At 38.8% G+C, this 22539-nt stretch overlaps 1 long non-coding RNA gene across 3 annotated transcripts in view; it reads left to right on the forward strand.

Annotated features, from left to right (window-relative positions):
- Positions 1 to 22539, forward strand: part of LOC138716214 (uncharacterized) — a 143871-nt gene that overhangs the window by 95424 nt on the left and 25908 nt on the right. For all 3 annotated transcript variants that reach the window (XR_011336589.1, XR_011336588.1, XR_011336590.1), the window contains 2 exons: positions 11319 to 11466; positions 12361 to 12460. This is a non-coding gene — a long non-coding RNA (uncharacterized lncRNA). The remainder of the gene's footprint in view (positions 1 to 11318; positions 11467 to 12360; positions 12461 to 22539) is intronic.

Below are 22539 nucleotides of genomic sequence, written 5' to 3' on the forward strand. Positions count from 1 at the left end.
TACCTTTGACGACCCACTGATTAACAGGTATGTTGTATTTAGAAGAGAGGAAAGGTAGGCATGGTTCATATATTTCTCGTTTTTCTTTTTTGGCCTCGTCCTCTTGTGAGGGGTTTCTCTCAAAGAGAATGTTTGAATATAATACGATGACCTTACACTTAATCCTATTGATGGCAATGATGTCTGTGCAGTTGTTTTTGCTTCAGTAAAGTCTCATTTTGTAAACCTATGATCAACAATTGGCTCTCTTCTGAAAAAGGAAAAATGTTACAATCTGCACAAAAGAAACCAAATGACCTGGAAATGTAGAAAAACTTGTCCAGACATGTTCAAACATTTTTAACAAGAGCCAGAAGTTGAGGAATAAAAACTTAATTATTTTTGGAATGGATGAAGAACGGCGTGATAATCGACTAGAAACATATAATTTAGTAACTCATCTGTGTAATGAAATTTTTGGCCTGAACCTAAACAATAATCAGATTGAAGAAGCCTTCAGAATTGGAAGAGGGAAGAATCATCCCATACTAGTGAAATTTACAAGTATGTGGACTAAATTATTTATGCTGAAAGGTACGAACTTAAAAATTGAGCAGGACTACAGTGTGGAAACAAGGAGTAAGAGAATGATGTTACTACCATTTATGAAAGAGGCAAGATCGAGAGGTCAGTTTGCGATATTAGTTAAGGATAAAATAAAGATTAATGGAAAACTATATGACTTGGAATATTGTCAGAGGAACTTCAAATCGCAGAAATCCCAGATATCCGAGAGTAGAAATTTCCCAACCAGAGACAAAAATAGTTCAATACGTATTTCGTCCTCTACTATAGTGAATACCGAACAATCGGAAGAGATTTTAGATAAGTTGGTTTGTGATGGCAAGGAACGATCGAGTCAGCAAAATGAAGTATGGACGAAATTAAAGCAAACATCAGAGACTAGGCAGCTGATGGACGAACGTGTCGATCAAGCAGGACCCAGTCAGGAATCTGCTGAGCCCAGTGGAAGTGTAGACCGAGTAGGAAATCGCAGTAACATATGGTCTAGCCTACGTGAGTCAGCGAGAAGAAGAAGAAGAAGAAGAAGACAAGAAGCATAATCAAGAAGGTTTTACGGGAGATCAAGAGAAGGTGTGGTTAGTGTTCAGAGATGCTCAGGATGCGAAAAGTATGATGGGTGAAGATATAGTGATTTCATCATCACGAGGCAGTATTTTATCATTGATGGGTACATTTAAGGGCCAAAAAAGTTACAATCTTAGAAGTTGGTGCATGAGCGGTAAAAAATAAATAAAAGGTCTGAATGAAATTACAACAGGAAGTTTGGTGCTTTAATGTCGTAAATCGTGTTTTAGTGTGATGAAAATGAGTTTAGGGGATCATAGATATAGAGATCAGTTAGGAAGTTATAAAATTGAAAAAAAAAAAAAAAAGTTGGGAAATTAAAAAGTGGCTAGTTAATGAATATAGTTACCGATTGAAGTTTACTGTAAAGAAGTAAATCTTTGAAAGTGATGTAGTGAAGTTATGAAAGATGATCTTAGTGATAGTATTTACAATTTTGTATGTTTTTTTTTTTTTTTTTCCTGAGTGTTGATTGTGGTTAAGAAATTAATGATCAAACTAAAGTGAACTAGATACTCATGTCAAGATTTAATAAGATTATAATGACGTGTATTAGGTAGAAAAAAGATCCCAATGATTATAACGGGGTGAAGTGTTACGAGTTAGATGTAATGTAGAAAGACGGAATTATGTATAAATTTAGTTAGCAAGATTAGAATGCTGAAAGGAACGTAAGTGTGTAACGAACAGACGGTGGACATTTAAGATCATTAAGAAGAAATTGACTGTTTGGAGTTGGATTAATAGCGAGAGTAGATGAGTTATTAGTTTAATAGGCTGTCGAGATTGCATGCTAATTGTAGTTATATTAATAGAAAGTTATGGTAAATCCCGTATACATAAGTTGTGGTACACCATAACTGATATAAATGTTGATGACAAAAAAAAAAAAAACAATTTTAACAAGAGCCAGAACAGGTCACATTGTCAAATAATTGTACAGTTGGAACCACCAATTCTGGTGAATGACCTTGCTGACAGTGCCAAGTGACGAGCAATTTGTTGTCCTTCATGAATGAGTTGGCGATAACGTTTTCCTCCACTAATATCATTGTTATGGAACATACAAATGGACCACAGTACAGTCTGAGTGGATAATTTGTAGCGTGACGGAAGTGACTTTCGTTTGCAATGATTTTACAGTACATCTCCAAGTACGTGTAATATTTGTTTAGTTTTTGGGATGTTGGCGGAATAGAGGTATTTTTTTCTCGAAAATCAGCTTCTGTTTGGGATTCCTATTTTGATGCTATTGTGGCCGAAGTAAGTCAAGGGGGAATACAACACCGCATCCTGTTCCTCGATATGGCCATTATTTCCGGAGATTAGAAATGTTTTAGGCAGGGACAGAAATAAGTCTAAAATGACTATTTTTTTAAACTTTGCTAGTTTCTAACATCCATATGCCTGGGGGTAGGGGATATAGATATAGGTACAGATATAGTTCGAGGAGCTCTATTCGCCGCACGTATCAGCCTTGTTCTCACTGCACATGCGGCGGAGTTATGGCAGTGAGAATGTTGGCGGAATAGAGATTTGCCTTGGTATTTTTTTCTCGAAAATCAGCTTCTGTTCGGGATTCCTATTTTGATGCTATCGTGTCCGAAGTAAGTCAAGGTGGAATAGAAGACCACATCCCGTTCCTCGATATGGCCATTATTTCCATAGATTAGAGACTGAAATATTTTAGATAAGGAAAAAAAATAAGTCTACAAAAAAAAGTTGAATGGATTTGCTCGATTTTATTGGTGATTATTAGTGTTATGTCCCAGGGCTTAAGAACACCCTATAGCATGATTTCCTGTGGGGTGTTAAATTTGAAACAGTCCAGGAAGAGTGTCAGCAGAAGACATGACCTTAAGCAGACACCCAATGCAAACCAAGCTTATGAAGTAGATAGATGCTTAGCCAGTGTTATAGAGTTATGTGGCGCGTGCGGTAAATCACTGCTCACGAATGACTGCTGGACTAATCGCATTGGTCCAGTGGAATATAGCATGCATTTTAATTGATTAAATTAAATCACGCATTGTTCGAACTTTTTTCTTACGTGTAGACTCATTAAAGCGACTTATCACTGTATTGCACTGAATCGAATTAATTGTAACACATGTTTGATTAAGACGACATCTTTAAGCACGTATAATCAAAAGGGGTTTAAAGCCCATCTCATCTGGTGGATAGTGTGGGTGGTACCCTGGTCAGGAAACCGATAAGAAAATATAAAAATGGTGGGAGAAGATTGGCGGAAGACAGTGATACAGTCAGTGATAGAGTGTAAGGAAGAAATAAATCGAAGGAAGGATCGTAATGATGTCAGCTCCTACAAGAGATATACCATGTAAGTAACTCGCTATGTATATATTTTGTATATATTAAATCAAGTGTAGTTTCATTCATAACTAATTCAGTTTGAACCTAAGTTTAGTAACCATGTAGTTTTCCTACAATGTCCTGAGAGCCCCAGCTCTTTCAGTAAAATCGTTTCTGTTCCAGTATAAGTGTCTATCTGTTGACTTTGATGGATGCCTTCACGAAGTGGAGTGAAGCTATTCCTATGCCTGACCAATGTGCAGAAACTTTAGCTAGGGAAGTTGTCACTAAAATAATTGCTTGTCATGGAACTCCTAAACAATTATTAACTAATAAAGATAGGAATTTTTTATCTACAATGTTGAAGGAAGTTTGCAAATTGCTACACATAAAAAAAAAAAAAAACAAGTCCGTATCATCCTATGGCAAATGGACTAGTTGAATGCAGTCATCAAACGTTCACGGAAAATGATGTCTCACTTTGTGCATAAATACCAAAGAGATTGGAATAAGTGGATAGCTATAGTACAAATGGTGTAGAGAAGTACACCCCACTCGGTGACGGGCTACTCCCCATACTTTCTCTTGTATGGCAAGGAAATGCCTCTGCCATTTCAGTTGATGTCAGTCCGAAATTTCCAAGAGAAAATGTAGAATTCGAAACTGTATTTGGCCTAGCCAGGAAGCTAGAGACAGTCTACAAAGTGGTTAGAGATGGATTAAAGCAGAGTAAGACAATGCAAGCCAGACAGTAGAAGAGGGGAAATGTGAAGCTTGAAACATTTGAGGTAGGAGACAAAGTATTCATACACAGCACAATGTTGAAAAAGGGAATAACAAAGAAACTAGCTAAACCAGTTGAGATAGTAGAAAGACTAAATGAAGTCAATTACCACATTCGTTACAGAGATGGTAGAACACAAGTAGTTGACGTAAATAGATTAAAGTTGTGCTCTGGTAGAGTCGATGGTCAGGATGGTGACATTCACCCTACTGAAAATGAAACGGAAAGTATGTACACGCAATATTGTGAGAATGATGAAGGATCCCTGGGAATGGAATCGAACAGAGAACCCCAAGGTGAAGGGATAATCAATGAAACATGAGGGACAGTGAGAGAAAAAGCGTGGGCATCGGAAGATGAGATACCACTAAGCGAATTAAGAGATAGAGTAGGAAGAGATGGAGGTTTTGAGTCCAAGGACGAAATCCCTCTTGGCTCGTGGAAAGTGAGATGACATGATTCTCCCCAGGCACACAGTTCTGCTGAACCAGGTCACGAGTTCGACCCCCTCTCATAATTCAGTTAATGCTCTCAGTGTGACTAATGAAACAGCTGAACAGGGAAGCCAACCAACTTCACTTTGTTACGGACTGAGAACTAGAAATATTTACTAACTTATTTAATTACAGGTGTCTAATTGTTGTTGCAAGAAAGTGATCTAAGAAAATATGGGGACGAGATTAACACTCTGTTCCCCACATGCAACAATATTTTCAGCTACTGAACCACACTGTCTAGCCAGAGGAAACTGAGGAAGCCTGTGTCTTTGGATCAGAATGACCTTCGACGTGATATCGTCCATTCCAGGAAAAACTCTAAGTATATTGTATAATATTAAGTAGAGCATGAAGCTCGCCTGGAAATGCTGTAGCTCAAAATGGCACTTGTAAAATTTACTTTTACTTTTGTAACTGAAAATAACTGTATCATAAATAATTCTGTATATCCGAGTTAACTGCTATGTAATATGTATATAGATTTCGAAACATTTTGAACAATGAAGTAAGGTATGTTTCTAAGTTTAGGATAAATTTAACACAAGGATATAATAGCATTTAATATAGTCTTGAATGTTTTTTTTTTTATTGGGTTATTTTATGACGCTATATCAACATCTAGGTTATTTAGCGTCTGAATGATATGAAGGTGACAATGCCGGTGAAATGAGTCCAGGGTCCAGCACCGAAAGTTACCTAGCATATGCTCGTATTGGGTTGAGGGAAAACCCCGGAAAAAACCTCAACCAGATAACTTGCCCCAACCGGGATTTGAACCCGAGCCACCTGGTTTTGCCGCCAGACGCGCTGATCTTGAATGTTACTCTGCCTAATACACTTATGTGTAAATATTCAAATTCAAACGCATCTGAAGTGATGATTTAAAGAAAGCATAGTTGATGTGAAAATTGAAGTTAGACATGTCATATCTAAAAACTCTTTCGTAATTGTGTAAACGATTATCTTAATTTAATCTTGTAATACTGGAACTTACTGTATGTATGTGTTCTAGGCTTCGAGAATGCAAGATGTACCATGAAACACAGCATAAGTAACGGGAGCCACGAAGGATAGGTGACATCATTCACCAGCTGGAATGCTATCAGTGTTCAGTATGGAACTCAACTGCATGTGTCAGCAGAAGGAGAGTGCTGTATGTACGAAAAGGCATCCAACACAGAACACAGAGTTAAAACTTGACTGCTTTTAGGATAAACATTTAGCTTAAGAATGGAGTGAATTACATTGGAAAATGTGTGTGTGAGTTATGCGTGAGGAGAAAAGAATGTATATTGGAGCCCTGACAAAAACAAAAGAGAATGAGTGAGAGAGAGAGAGAGAAATATTGTGTTATCTTAATAATATCCTATATTGTGAAATTTTATTGTAACGAAGAGAAAAGACTATCCAAAATCTATTATTGTACCTAGAGTTGATGAGTGTTATAGCTGATGCCATGCAGTGAACCAAACCAAATTAACACAAAATTATAGAAAATTTCAAAATTTAACACAGGAAATCCAAAACCAATTAGAGTGCATAAACCAAGTTTTAAAATCATTATTAGTGATTCGACTCTGATTTGTAATTCAGCGACCACCAAATTCATAGTATACATGGTGTGCATTTGAAAGCCAATGGCGAGGGAATAAATGCCCCATAAGCCTGCCTGAGCAGAAAGAGTCCCTGACACGAGACTAACTCTGTAAACTCTCACTGTTGCTTGTGTGTATGATTGTATTGCAGAATCTAATCCACCATCACTAGGCCAGATAACAAGTTCAATGAAAAAGCATGTGCCATTGAGGCATCATCTTTTTGAAAAGAAGGGAGCCTTGTTATGTCCCAGGGCTTAGGAATACCTTGTAGCATGATTTCCTGTGGGGTGTTAAATTTGAAACAGTGCAGGAACAGTGTCAGCGGAATACATGACCTTAAGCAGACACCCAATGCAATCCCAGCTTGTGAAGTAGATAGATGCTTAGCCAGCATTATAGAGTTATGTGGCGCATGCGGTAAATCCTGCCTATGATAAAAGTATTCTTGCGCCACGAATCACTGCTGGAATAATCGCATTGGTCCAGTGGAATAAAGCATGCATTTTAATTGATTAAATTAAATCACGTATTTTCGAAATCTTTTCTTATGGGTAGTCTGAGTAAAACGACTTATCACTGTATTGCACTTGTAACAGCTGTTTGATTAAGACGACATCTTTAAGCACGTATAATCAAAAGGAGTTTAAAGCCCATCTCACCTGGTGGATAGTATGGGTGGTATCCTGGCTGGAAAACAGATAAGAGAATATAAAAAGTGATGGTGAGAAGATTGGTGGCAGACACTGATACAGTCAATGATAGTCAGAATCTAAGGAAGAAATAAATGGAAGGAAGGATCGTAATGACGTCAGCTCTGAAAAGAGATATACCATGCAAGTAACTCATTATGTATATATATTTTGTATATATTTAATAAATAAAGTATAGTTCCATTCACAACTAATTCAGTCTAGAACCTGAGTTCAATAACCATGTAGTCTTCCTATAATATCCTGAGAGCCCCAGTTCTTCCAGTAAAATCCTTTCTTTTCCATTAAAAGTGTAATGGTGGTGTCAGATATGCTGGTAAGTGTGAGCAGGAGTGGAATGCAGTAGTCATCTGTTCAGCAAGTCATCCGAATTAAGTTATCATGTACAACAGTAGTGAACAGTGCAAAAGGGTGAGTCTGTGAGCTTCTTCGTTCTCCTTGTGTAGAGAAAAGTCTGTTTTGGAAAATGAAAATGAAAATGACCACTTTTGAAATTTTGCCGGCCTCTACCGTGCATATGCCTGGAGGCAGAGGGTTGTCCTTTGCACTACAGATAGAGTTTGACGAGCTCTATTTGCCGCACTTAACAGCTTTGTTGTCACTGAACATACAGCGGAGTTATGGTGGCGAGAATGTTGGTAGAGTAGATGTTGGTATTTTTTCTCGAAAATCAGCTTATGTTCGGGATTCCCATTTTGATGCTGTCGTGTCTGAAGTAACTCAAGGGGGAATATCACACCGCATCCCATTCGATATGACCATTATTTCCGCAGATTAGAGACCGAAATATTTTAGGTAGGGAATTAATAAGTGTAGAAAAAGTGCAAGAGATTTGCTCGATTTTATTAGTGATTATTAGTAAACATGTGGGGATGCTACAGTGAAAAGGGCGGGTCTCTGAGCCCCTTTGTTCTCCTTGTGTAGAGAAAAGTCTGTTTTGGAAAGTCAAAATTACCACTTTTTGAAAATTTGCCAGCTTCTAGTGTCCAAATACCTGGGTGGAGAGGGTTTTCCTTTACACTAGAGATAGAATTCGAGGCGTTCTATTTGCCGCACTTATCAGCTTTGTTCTCACTGCACATACGGGAATGTTGGTAGAATAGCTTTAGAATTTTTTTTCTCGAAAATGAGCTTGTGTTTGGGATTCCCATTTTGATGCTACCATGTGCGAAGTATGTCAAAGTAGAATACAACACCGCATCCTGTTCCTCGATATGGCCATTATTTCCGGAGATTAGAGACCGAAACATTTTAGGTAGGCAAATAGTAAGTGTAGAAAAAAGTGCAACAGATTTGCTCGATTTTATTGGCGGTTAATAGTAAATATGCGGGGATGCTACAGTTAAAAGGGCAGGTATCTGAGCCCCTTTGTTCTCCTTGACCATTTTTTAAAACTGTGCTGGCCTCTACTGTCCATATGCCTGGGAGCTGAGGATTCCCCTTCACACTACAGATAGAGTTTGAGGCGTTCTGTTAGCCGCACTTATCAGCTTTGTTCTCACTGCACAGACAGCAGAGTTATGAATTTTAGTATAATCGTAAAATAAAATAAAAATGGAAAAATAGAATTGAGAATAATGTTAAGAAATGAAATGAAATGAAAATTAAAATTTTAAATGGAGTGAAAATAAAAAAAATTGTGTTAGAATGGAAATTAAAGTACAAAATGAAATTGAAATTAGAATTAAAATTAAAATACTGAATTAAAATTGTAATTATAAAATTAAATTGAAACAGAAATTAAAAGTAAAGTTAAAATTATAATTTAAAAATGGAATAAAACTGAAAAAGTATATGAAATTTAAATTTGTAATAAAAGAGAATAAAATTAAAGTTGAAATGAAAGTTGAAATTGAAAAATGAAATTAAAAAAGAATAAATTAAGTTAAAATTAAAATAGAGAAGAGAAGTAAGTTAAATTTAAAAGTAAAACAAAATATATATGGATAAGTATACAATTGAAATTATTATTTGAAATCAGAATTAAAATTTAAATGTGTATATCAATTTTCGATGCCCATGCGTCCTATTTTAAACAGTTCAAACCTACCCGCGCAAACGACAGTCGCTGTTTTCTCTCTCTCTCTCTCTCTCTCTCTCTCTCTCTCTCTCTCTCTCTCTCTCTCTCTCTCTCTCTCTCATAAAGCAGGTTGGCTCGCTTTTTTTCCCTCTTGTGAGGGAAAAAGCAAGGATCGCGCGGCGACAAGTCACGTTGGCAGTAGAAATGTTCTCAGGCACTGTGACGTCAATGGCGTCCCCCACCACCGAGAGGGGTATAAATACAGCTGGGACATGAGTTCAGAGTCACAGATGACAGAGTCTTCAAGACTCCTTCTGCACTGCGAAATGACAGTTCATTTCAATATGCAGATCTAAACCAGCTATCTCCTAGTCCCGTCCCGTGATAATTTTGATCACATTTCCATCCCCCTTGCGTATGTGGTACCTAAGAGGTTACGTCCATTTTCGGTTTTCCCCTTCAAAATTTTCTAGAGGTCCTTCAGTGGAGCAGCGTAATCCGGAGTGAGACTAGTGGCCAACAGGCTTGGAGCTCACATATTTAGTTTCTTACAGCTCCCAGCCCCTTGCAAGGACGCGCTTTGCGTACCTTTTAAATTTTTCCTCCATATTCTCCTCTCTTTTTCGATTTTCGAGTTCAGAGTCACTTGTTTGCTAGATGGTAAAGGGGTAGCTCTAATGCGTCCTCCATCACTAGCAGCAGTCTTCCAACCAGGCCTACGCTATAGCCTTGGTTTTTCTGAACCGATGGGTGCGAGGCCTGCCTCGCACAAATCCGGACTGCTCGAGAGATAGTGAGTGGTTTCTATAACTGCGAGGTGGGCAGATCTCTCATCTCGCAGTTATAATAACCACTCTCTATCTCTCGTGTAGTCCGGTTGTCTTTTGTTCGGACGTGTCTACACACGGCCACCACCCTGGGAACAGGGAGCTAAGCTCAGTCCCTGTCTCCTGTATTCTTTCCTACACCAGCCGAATCTTCCTCACTCCTTACGTACCCTAAACTTATTTTATTCTCGTGTCACTACAAGTCTCATCACCACCTCCAACCCACCCACTTCTCTCCCCTGATCACCCTTATCTCTCACCTTCCTGACTTCGACTCTCGATTCGGCTTGTTCGATAAAACACAACCATCCCCCCCCCCCCGCTACATTCGGTAACTGGCGAGTTCGCTCTGTTTGATCTGTCTGTGATAGAGGTCACCATTTTCCCTGCTCCTGAAGTCGGTAAGTCGCACAGTTCGCTGTGTTGATCCTTTGAACTAGAGAACTAACCTTCTACCGGATTCCGGATTCCATCTCTCTCGTCCTGTCCCCCACAACACACATGAAAACAAGCCGATTTTCCCCAGGCACTCCCGTTACCCCTACCTCCCTCTCACTGAAATCGTACTTTATTATCACCCATCAGAAGTCTTCCGGCATTGAAGCCTCTGGATGAATTTCTAAATTATCAATTTCTATCACGAATCTACTGTTGCCCCTGCCACAGAACTAGGAGGGAATCACAGTTATACTTTCTTTGTTAGCCTATTTCTGTAATAAAGTAATGTTACTTTAAAACAGTCTTTCCTTAAACATCACCATCTGTAATTTCTTTTCCTCTTTCTTGCTTTTGCTTTATATTCATAACAATTTATTGTTTTTGTAAATGGTATACTTTGTCTTCTAGGTAATCCCTGTTTAGGGAAAGTGTTTGATGATAATAATAATAATAATAATAATAATAATAATAATAATAATAAATGTAATTGAATTGAATAAATTAATAAAATTTAATTATATAAATAAAATAAATTAAACATATGAAATGAATAAATAAATAAAATGGAATGACGTAAATGAATTAATTATAATAAAATAAAGCAATAAAATAAATGAGTTGAATTAAATTTATTAATTAAGTTTTATTAAATAAATAAGTGAATTATATTAAATTCAATTATTAAATGGAATAAATGAATTAAATTAAATTAATTTAATAACATAAGATTTAAATAAATGAATGAATAAGAAAATAAATAACTAAAATGAAGTAAATTAATTTAATTGGATTAAATTAAATAAAGTGATTTAATTATATTGAATTAGATAAATGAATAAAATTAAATTGAATAAATAAATACTGTTAAGACGAAGATTGACATAAGTAACTATCATCATCATCATCATCATCATCATCATCATCATCATAAGCATCATAATCACAGTGGAGGCTAGAATGTTTTCTGCATTATGTTCAGTGAGATCTTAAATATTTCTTCCAGATTGGTTGACTGTATAAAGCTGATGATTCAGTAGAAAAACAGAAGATACATTAGAAGAAGAAAGAAGCAGTGAGGAGAGGCATGTCATTGTGGAAACCTAGGGATGCAGAAACACACATTAGTTGATGCATGTATCTGATGGTAGAAGGTTAGTTTTCTGTGTAGATACAGTACTTGCGCAATTTATACTTTTGAATTATGTCTTTTGCTATTGCACAGATGGTTAATTTCGAGCACTAAGTCACTGGTACATGTCGACTGATTTCGGCTTAGTTGGTATGAAATTTTCAATTTAGAAACCTCATACTTGTAGTGTGGAAAACTTGTAAAGCAGTGAGATTTTGAATTTACATGTGAATTGAGATACAGTATTTATTAGTTTATTTAGTTTAATGTCAATATGATGAACTTGTGGGAGCAACATAATTATTTTCGTTAAACTGACATTGATTAGATTCGTATGAAAGTTATGGATTATTGGTTCGAGTATTCATCCTTAATAAACATCTCTGCTTTACAAAATATTTAGCTGGTACACTAAATGCATGTAGCTGTTGTAGGGAGAGTAAACAAGTAACTTTAATAACTGTTTCATTATTTGAATATGTACAATAAGACTACATACACTTGATCACTTTTCAACGTAGTATAACAGGAACACTTGCATTGAATGTAGTGAGGACTATATTGAAAAGTGATGAAGTGGTTGTAGTCTTACGTACATATTCAATTAATAAAACAATTATTAAGGTTACTTTTTGACTGTCCGTTGTATATATTTATTATTATTATTTTACATAACAGTCATTAGCCCCTGAAATAGTGTAATAGACCTTTGAGTTAAAAAAAATTGTTTATCATAAAAAGGCTTGCTAATGAGGCAATTACAATCAATTTGGCAATACTTTTCTTTAGTGCTTTGGAATAATAACTAATTTTACGCTAATAATTATAGAACAGTTATAAAGACTAATGTGTATGTTAATCCTTTGCAAATACATAGCAAGATTTATTACATTCCATTGGTTGTTTGGTGTTGTAGTGTTGAATACTGACACTTGGCAAGCTGCAGGGGTGGTCACAGAGAGCGGAAAGAGAGCACAGAGAAAGCAGAGTGAGCACAAGGAAGGAGAGAGAGCACAGTGAGTACAGAAAGAGAAGAGAGAGGACAGAAAGATCACAGATAAGATAGAGAGAACACAGAGAGCACAGTGAGGGCAGGGAGAGAATAGAGAGGACAGTTGGAGAAGAGGGACGACAGAAAGGGAAGATAGAGGACAGGGTGAAAATAGAGAGAACACACAGGCAAAAGTGGGTACAGAGAGAGTATAAAGGACGTAAATAGAATACAGGAAATTCAGATAAGGTTCAGAGAGGGCAACCAGAGTACAGAGATGGCACACAGAGCACAGAGAGAAAGTAGAGAGGACAAAGAGACAAAAAGAGAGGGCAGATAGAGCACAGAGAGAAAGTAGAGAGGATAGAGAGATCACTGAGAGGGCAGAGAGAGCACAGAGAGAAAGTAGAGAGGACAGAGAGACAAAAGAGATGGCAGATAGAGCAAAGAGAAAAAGTAGAGAGGATAGAGAGATCACTGAGAGGGTAGAGAGAGCACAGAGAGGGCAGAGAGAAAGTAGTGAGTAATGAGAGACACCAGAGAGGACAGGGAGAGCACAGAGGGGACAGGAAGAGCACAGAGAGACAGGGATAGTAGAGAGGGGACAGAGAAAGGAGAAGGAAAGCAGAGAGGGGACAGGGTGAGCACAGAGGGAAAAGGGAGAGCACAGACGGAGCAGGGAGAGGACAGAAGGGGCAGAGAGAGAACAAAGAGAAGACAAGAGGCAGGGAGAGACCAGAGGGGAAACGAAGAGACCACAGGGTCAGGGAGAGACCAGAGCGGCGGACAGGAAGACAACAGAGGGGAGAGAGAGAAGAGAGAGGGGACAGGAAAAACAGAGAGGACAGGCAGAAGACAGAGGGCACAGGGAGAGACCAGAGTGGACAGGAAGAACACAGAGGGGACAGAGAGAAGAGAGAGGTAGGGGGAACACAGAGTGGACAGAGGGTCAGGAAGAACACAGAGGGGATAGGGGGAACACAGAGTGGACAGATGGGAGACAGAATGGTCAGGAAGAACACAGAGGGGCAGAGAGAAGACAGAGGGGACAGGGAGACACGAAAGGGGAGAGGAAGAAAACAGTGGGAACAGAGAGAAGAGAGTGGGGGCAGGGAGAGACCAGAGGGGACGGGAAGAACACAGAGAGAAGACAGAGGGGACAGGGAGAGGCCAAAGGGGCCAGGAAGAGACCCTAGGGGACAAGAAGAACACAGAGGGAACAGAGGGAAGAGAGAGGGGGCAGGGAGAGACCAAAGGGGACAGGAAGAACACAGAGGGAACAGAGAGAAGACAGAGGGGTCAGGGAGAGACCAAAGGGGCCAGGGAGAGACCTTAGGGGACAAGAAGAACACAGAGGAAACAGAGACAAGAGAAGGGGGCAGGGAGAGACCAAATTGGAGAAGACGAAGAAGACAGAGATAACAGAGAGAAGAGAGAGGGAGCAGGGAGAGACCAAAGGGGACAGGAAGAACACAGAGGGAACAGAGAGAAGACAGAGGGGTCACGGAGGGACCAAAGGCGACAGGAAGAACACAGACGGAACAGAGAGAAGAGAGAGGGTGCAGGGAGAGACCAAAGGGGACAGGAAGAACACAGAGGGAACAGAGAGAAGAGAGAGGGGGCAGGGAGAGACCAAAACGGGACAGGAAGAACACAGAGGGAACAGAGAGAAGACAGAGGGGTCAGGGAGAGACGAGAGGGGACAGGAAGAACACAGAGGGAACAGAGAGAAGACAAAGGGGTCAGGGAGAGATCAAAGGGGACTAGAAGAACACAGAGGGAACAGAGAGAAGACAGAGGGGTCAGGGAGAGACCAAATTGGACAAGAAGAAAACAGAGGGAACAGAGAGAAGACAGAGGGGACAGGGAGAGGCCAAAGGGGCCAGGATGAGACCCTAGGGGACAAGAAGAACACAGAGGGAACAGAGAGAAGACAGCGGGGTCAGGGAGAGACCAAAGGGGACAGGAAGAACACAGAGGGAACAGAGAGAAGACAGAGGGGACAGGGAGAGACCAAAGGGGAGAGAAAGAACAGAGGGAACAGAGAGAAGACAGATGTGTCAGGGAGAGACCAAAGGGGACAGGAAGAATACAGAGGGAACAGAGAGAAGACAGAGGGGACAGGGAGAGACCGAATTGGTCAAGAAGAGCACAGGGGGAACAGAGAGAAGACAGAGGGGTTAGGGAAAGACCCTAGGGGATAAGAAGAACACAGAGGTAACAGAGAGAAGACAGAGGGGTCAGGGAGAGACCGAAGGAACCTGGGAGAGACCCTAGGGGGCAAGAGGAACACAGAGGGAATATAGAGAAGACAGATGTTTCTGGGAGAGACCAAAGGGGACAGGAAGAACACAGAGAATACAGAGGGGTCAAGAAGAGACTAAAAGGGACAGGAAGAACAGAAATGGAACAGTGAGAAGAGAGAGAGTGCAGGGAGAGATCAGAGGGGACAGGGAGAGACCCTAGGGGACAAGATGAACACAGAGGGAACAGAGAGAAGAGAGAGGGAGAGGGAGAGACCAAAGGGGACAGGAGGAACACAGAGGGAACAGAGAGAAGAGAGAGGGGGCAGGGAGAGACCAAATTGGACAAGAAGAAGAGAGAGGTAACAGAGAGAAGACAGAGGGATCAGGGAGAGACCAAAGGGGTCAGGAAGAACACAGAGGGAACAGAGAGAAGAGAGAGGGGGTAGGGAGAGACCATATTGGACAATAAGAACACAGAGGGAACAGAGAGAAGACAGAGGGGTCAGGGAGAGACTAAAGGGGACAAGAAGAACACAGAGGGAACAGGGAGAAGACAGAGGGGTCAGGGAGAGACCAAAGGGGACAAGAAGAACACAGAGGGAACAGAGGGATTAGAGAGAGACCAAAGGGGGCAGGAAGAACACAGATGGAACAGAGAGAAGAGAGATGGGGCAGGGAGAGAGACCAGAGGGGACTGGGAGAGACCCTAGGGGACAAGATGAACACAGAGGGAACAGAGAGAAGAGAGAGGGGTCAGGGAGAGACCAAAGGGGTTAGGAAGAACACAGAGGGAACAGAGATAAGACAGAGGGGTCAGGGAGAGATCAAAGGGGTTAGGAAGAACACAGAGGCAACAGAGAGAAGACAGAGGGGTCAGGGAGAGACCAAAGGGGTTAGGAAGAACACAGAGGGAACAGAGAGAAGAGAGAGGGGGTAGGGAGAGAAAAAATTGGACAAGAAGAACACAGAGGGTAACAGAGGGAAGACAGATGGGTCAGGGAGAGACTAAAGGGGACAAGAAGAACACAGAGGGAACAGAGAGAAGACAGAGGGGTCAGGGAGAGACCAAAGGGGACAAGGAGAACAGAGAGAAGAAAGAGGGATTAGGGAGAGAACAAAGGGGATAGGGAGAACACAGAGGGAACAGAGGGAAGAGAAATAGGGCAAAGAGAGAGCAGAGGGGACAGGGAGAGACCCTAGGGGACAGGAAGAACACAGAGGGAACAGAGAGAAGGGAGAGAGGGCAGGGAGAGACCAGAGGGGACAGGGAGAGACCCTAGGGGACAGGAAGAACAGAGAGGGAACAGAGAGAGGAGAGAGGGAGGGGGGGGCAGGGAAAGACCAAAGGGTACTGGAAGAACACAGTGGGAACAGAGAGAAGAGAGGAGGGCAGGGCGAGACCAAAGGAGACAGGAAGAAGACAGAGGGAACAGAGAGAAGAGAGAGAGAGAGAGGGCAGTGAGAGAGCAAAGGGAACAGGGAGGGACCCTGGGGGACGAAATGAACACAAAGGGAACACAGAGAAGACAGAGGGGTTAGGGAGAGACCAGAGGGGACGGGATGAACACAGAGGGAAGAGAGAGACCAGACAGACACAGTAGTCATGGACGTAGATGAACTTACAGAGTGGAGGACCTGACCATAATTATCAGAAACAAGAAAAATTTGCAATGTAATGTAATGTAATGTAAGTGATAGCAAGAATATCTCTATGTGAGTACACTTAAGCAAAGCGTAAGGTGGATTATGGATGGATGGATGGATGGATGGATGGATGAAATAATTTAAATACGGATATACTGTATATTTGAATATTTTGGAAATTATGTGTATTGTGATAAATATGTGCATGGAAAGCAAAGGATTATCAATATAAATATTGCTGTGTTGCCAAGTGTACCTTTTTTTTTAGAAGCGGAAGTCATTATTGTTTACATTTCTACCTTTCTACTTTGGGCTAATATGCTAGTATACAAATATTGTAAATCTCCCCCTCCTCCCATTTTTTACAAGTAAATGTTTTGTCGAATTAATCTATATAAATGTTATTTTTGAGCATTGTTATGTCAAGAGTAATGAAGTAAGAATTTTTCGACTCACCTTATTGTGTATGTATATGAGTTCAGTAAAGGGTAGGCTACTGCAGTTAATAGGTAAATACAAAATGCTATTGAAGGGGTAATAGGGAACAGAAGTTTCGCAAGTCAGTTTTTTCTCCCTCCCCTCCCTTCCCCCGCGTGATTATAAACATGTGAGAATTGTTGGAAAAGGAAATATGTAGATATAGTTGTATTGTAAAGCATTAATTATTCTGAACTTTGAAAAGTGCAAAAGGGGCCGCTTTGTGTTATTCCTTCCACTTCCTGTACACGCCGGACTGCTGGTGCTTTATTGCTCCTGTTGCCCTTTCATTACATACAGGGTTAGAAGGATGAGGAGGTGAGAAATGCCCGTGTCTCAAACATCGAAGACGTGATAGCCACCACATGTCTCCGATATGCGTATTTCACGAGGAGTGAATTTTCTGCAGAACACGCAGTAAAAATTGTAGCTTCTTAGCATGAAATTCGTGGGAGCATATAGAATTTGAATGCAAGTAAATGCAGGAAAATAAAAGTGTGGAAATATGACTTTTAAAATGTTGATTTTCTGTGACGAAAAACTATTTGAGATTGTGAAATATAAGGGAAACATGAGTTGTGAGAGCGTTTATGTTGATAAAATGTGGTGAACATAAAAATGAAAGATGTCTATTTATATTTGTTAGCAAAAAAGGGAAATAGTTTTTTAATGGACATAATTTCACCGAGCTCTTCCTTAAAGGGGAGGATGTGGGCAATATTATATAAAAAATAGCGTGTTAAAAAGTTTAGTCCACCTAGAAGTTGTGTTTAGTATTTAAATGCCAAAAGACACAGATAAGGCTTTTTGGTAGACTTGAAAGTTATTTTACCGAAATGTTAAATTTTCTGAAATCATATTGTGATTACAGTGATGCTATTTCGCACACAAGTTAAGGGAACGAACAAGTGAAAAATGTGGAAAAATGGATAAAAATACAAATTTTTGTTTTTATGTTCATAATTTTATTTAAACCTTCTACTTTCATAATATGGCCTCATTTTTTATTTGGGAGCCCTTTAAACCGTGTCACATGACGTTTAAATGTCTGCTTGCACGTGCTTCGTTGCCCTTTAAACGAGCTGTCAGCTCTAAAGTTTATGTTGAGCTTTGTAATTTGAATAAAGCGGGCTAGTTTTTTTTCTGGTGTGTATCTAGTGAAATTAAGTTTGTTGTCACTCCTGAATATACTATCAGCTTGCCTGTCAGGCCTGCAAATACTTTGTTTTGAAACTGAACGGCAAAATATTGTTTGTGGACCGTTTCTTCTCGAGTTTGTGCGTTTGTACGTGAATATTCATACTTGTTTTGCTGATTTCGTGTTATTTAGGATGTTATTAAAGTTTTACACTTATTTTGTATTCAATTAGTTGTATATATTAGTGTGAATAAGTTAGTATAAGTGCATTAGGTTAGGAATCGTCACAATAACATTCAAGACCACGTGTATAACTCAACATTTAGCATTTTAGGCATAGTTTTAGTTTTCTAAACATGAATAGACTAAGTGACATTCATAATAAGGGCAAGAAACGATCAAAATATGCTAATAGGGCTAAAAATTTAGCAAATATAAGGTGGAAGAATGCCAAAACTATTGTGGAATGTGTGCAACAAGAAAATGTGTTAGGCCTAGTTGGTGATAATGAAGATCAAGTGTCAAAAGAAACAAATAATAAACAAAGTGCTAGTGAGATAAAGTTGATAAAATATGGCAACTTGCAGGAGAATTCAAATATAAGTGCCCCCCCAGTGTAGTGAAGACTACACATTAGTGCATGTAAGTTTGTGGAGTGAACTGTATAAAGGAGTAAAATGTGGTGAATGTGGAATGGATAGTGCAAAAGCTGAGCTTACTGAACCATCAGGCTTTGCATTTAAAGTGATAGTGAAGTGTTATAATTGCAACACAGTGTTGAATGAAATGTATACAAGCCCTAAGGTAGGTAACACTGAGTCAACTCGACCTCCCTTCGATGTAAATAGGAGAATGGTCAACGCCTTTGTTACCATGGGAAAAGGACACTCTGCTATGGAACAACATTGTATGGCTATGGGTATGGCAGATTTGAGCTCACCATCCTTCAACTCTCACCTGATAAAACTGACGGAAGAAAACAAACTTGTTAGACAACATGTGTTGAGAAATGCTCACTCTGCAGTTAGACGAGCTCACATGGAAGTGGACAGTTCTATTAGTGATAGTGATGTTATAAATATTGGTGTGTCATACGATGGCACATGGATGAAGCGTGGACATACATAAAAGTATGGTTTAGGTTTAGTCATAGATATTTTAACAGGGCTAGTGTTAGATTTTGAAATAATGTCAAAATATTGCAGTACTTGTGAAAAGACAGAAAAAAAAAATGGATGTTGCAAGTGACGAATATAAACAGTGGTATCAAAGTCACAAAGATGCTGGTGTTTGTGAGAAAAATTTTGATGGATCTTCAAATGCCATGGAGATGAAAGCTGCAGAAATTCTCTGGACCCGGTCCATTAGGTTGTGTAATATGAGGTACACAACCTTATTGTCTGACGGAGATGCAAAAACACACCATCACCTTCAGCAGCTTCAAGTTTATGGTGAAGGCATTGACATTAGAAAAGAAGAATGTGTGAACCACGTTGCTAAGAGAGTAGGTAAAGGTCTACAGAATATTGTTAGGGAATGGAGAGGGACAGATTCCTCAATCGGAGGCAAAAAAAAGGGAAGTCTGACTGCAGAAATGATACCTCGACTGCAAAATTACTACAGAAAGGGCATTATTGATAATATCCCCGATGTAAACAAGATGAAGAAAGCCATCTATGCAACACTTGACCATGCAATGTCCACGGATGACAAGCCCCTGCATTCAAGATGCCCTAGTGGTGAAAAGTCATGGTGCTTCTTCAACCGGGCCATTGCGAAGCAAGAAGCTGTTCCGAAGCATGACTTGAAAACCATGAAGACAGTGTTGCGACCTGATGTTGTGGCTAAAATCATGCCAGTGTACTGTAGACTAGCTAGTGATGAACTTCTTAGCAAGTGCACTGCAGGAAAAACTCAAAATGTGAATGAAAGTGTTCATAGTGTGATATGGCGGAAGTGCCCAAAAGAAATTTTTGTATCAAAAAAAAAAACTTGAAGTGGCTGTTACTTCTGCTGTGACTGAATTTAACATGGGTTGTACAGCAAACATTTCCATGAGAGATTTAGTGTCAACAGTGAAATTATCTCCTGCAGCATACAAAATTGGCAATAGGAGAGACAAGCGTCGACTGCAGCAAGCGGCTACTTCAACCAGTGAGAACTTCAAAACAAGCAGGAAGAAGCTACGTTTGTCAAAAAGTGTCACTGAAAGTAGGAAAAAGCAGCAGGAGGGGTCAACATATCAGGCAGGAGGGTTTTAAGCAATTTCCATAATGTGTAAGTACTCAAACATAGTGTTGTACTTAAAAACTTGATTTTCTCCCTTTTAAATTTTATTACATTTTAACATGTTCAAATTGCTCCATATGATGCATTTCTTAACCAATAGTGATGAAATTTTTACCACAAGCCCACATTACCTAAAGGAAAAAGACTGTTACATGGATTTTTAAAATATTTATTATTTGCCAAGATATAAATTGATTAAGATGCATGAAATTAATTTTTTTCTTTAAATTGGCACTCACCCAGTTTTGAATTTTTTTCTCAGTAACTAAGAAGTGCTAACTAAAAATCATGTGATAGATGTTTTATTATTGTTAGAGGAACTGTTCTATATTTTTTTTTTAAATTCATAATGTTAAGCGTTCATCATGCAGCATTTTTTAAATATTAATTAGTATTAATTGGTAAATAATTAATTTCTTCAAAACTAATTAAGATACATTGATGAAATTTATAGGGATGTTTTAAATACATATCAGCACTCTGTGGTAAACATTTCAGTCCATTAGCATCACAAATGCATAATTTGAATATTTCACTTGTTCATTCCCTTAATGTAAGCGAGATGTATCAATTTATGCAAGGACATTTTAATAGCTTAGAAGTAATTTTTTACTTGTCACTACTATATTTTGTCATATATTTTGCCGACTATTTTCCCGTTGTTTTATTGTCTAGTTTCTCTTCTATTTTCTCTCTATTTCTCTTCTATTTTGTCATCAATTTTGTGCGATATGTCCCAGAGTATTTTGCCTCTTTTGTGTTCTGGTTTCCCGTCTATTTTGTCCTCTATTTTGCAGTGTATTTTTTCTGCATTTTCTCTCTATTTTCTCTTTATATTGAACTCTATTTTCCTTTGTTATCTCCTATTTTGCATTTATTTCTCCTGTAATACCACCTTTATGTACCGTCTACTTTTCCTTCAATTTCTGCTTTATTTTGTTCTTAATTTTCCGTGAGATGTCCCCTCTATTTTTTTTTTTTTTTTTGTATTATGTGCTGTATTTTCCAGTGTCTCCTTTATTATCCCCTCTAGTTTCCATTCTATTTTCCTCCTCTATTGTTGGTCTTTTGCCAGTATTTTGCCCTCTGTTTTCCCTGTAATTTTGAATTGTTTTGTCTATAATTTCTAATTTTTCCTCTCTATTTACTCCTGTATTTTGGGACGTATTTTCTGCTCTATTTTCTCTCTTATTTTCTCCTTTATTTCCCTAACGTTTAATGTCTATTTTCTCTGCATTTTGTTCTCTATTTTTGGATCTATTTTCCACTCTATTTTGTTTTATAATATCTTGTGTATTCTTTGCTTTACTTTGTTATCTCTTTTGCCTGTACTTTCCTTTCTTTTTCACCTCTATTTTCTGTCTATTAACCCTTGTCTATTTTCTCGTTTATTTTCTTCTCCATTTTGTCCTCTATTTTACCCTTTATATTCTCCTCTATTACTTCATCTTTTCTCTCCATTATTGCTATGTTTTCTGTGTTATTATTCCGTCTATTTTGTGCTCAAATTTCTATGTACTTTGTATTCTTCTTGTTTCAGTTTCCGTCTATTTTCTCCTGTATTTTCCCTCTATTTTCTGAACTATTATTATCTTCTCTGTATATCTCTCTTATCTCTCGCAAGAGGAAATAGAAGGAAAATAGATGACAATTAGAGAGGAAAACAGAAGGGGTAATAGAGGAGAAAATGGAGAGGAAATTAGAGGATAAAGAGGCGGAAATAGAAAGAAAATGAGGGCAAAATAGACTGGAACATAGAGGATGTAGAGGGAAAATACAGAGAGAACGTAGAGGAGCAAATGAAGAGAAAATATAAGGGAAAAATAGAGATGAGATTAGAGGAAAGAATAGAGAGATATAGGGAATAATAGAGGAGAGGAGAAGAAGAAGAAGAGGTATAATAGACGAAAAATAGGCGGATAGTAAAGGAGAAAGTGGAGGCGATAATATAAGAAAAGTTGATAAGTTAATAAAGTGACAAATAGGGAGAAATGTAGAGGAGAAAATAGAGGGGAACATAAAGGGGATAATAGAGTGAAGAAAACAGAGGAGGAAATAGAAGGCAAATTAGAGGGAGTAATAGAGAAGAAAATAGAGGATGAAATAGAGGATAATATAGAGATGGAAAAGAGAGGAGAAAATAGGTGGATATTAAGTGAAAAGAAATGGAAAATAGAGGGGAAAATACAAGGAAATGTAGAGGAGAAAATGGACAGGAAAATAGAAGGGATAATGGGAGGAATATAAAAGTGTACATGAGAAAATAGAGGGTATAATAGAGAGAATATGCAGGAGAAAATAGAAGGGTAT

The sequence above is a fragment of the Periplaneta americana genome, chromosome 16, assembly GCF_040183065.1.
Source record: "Periplaneta americana isolate PAMFEO1 chromosome 16, P.americana_PAMFEO1_priV1, whole genome shotgun sequence".
NCBI classification, from domain to species: Eukaryota; Metazoa; Arthropoda; class Insecta; order Blattodea; family Blattidae; genus Periplaneta; species Periplaneta americana.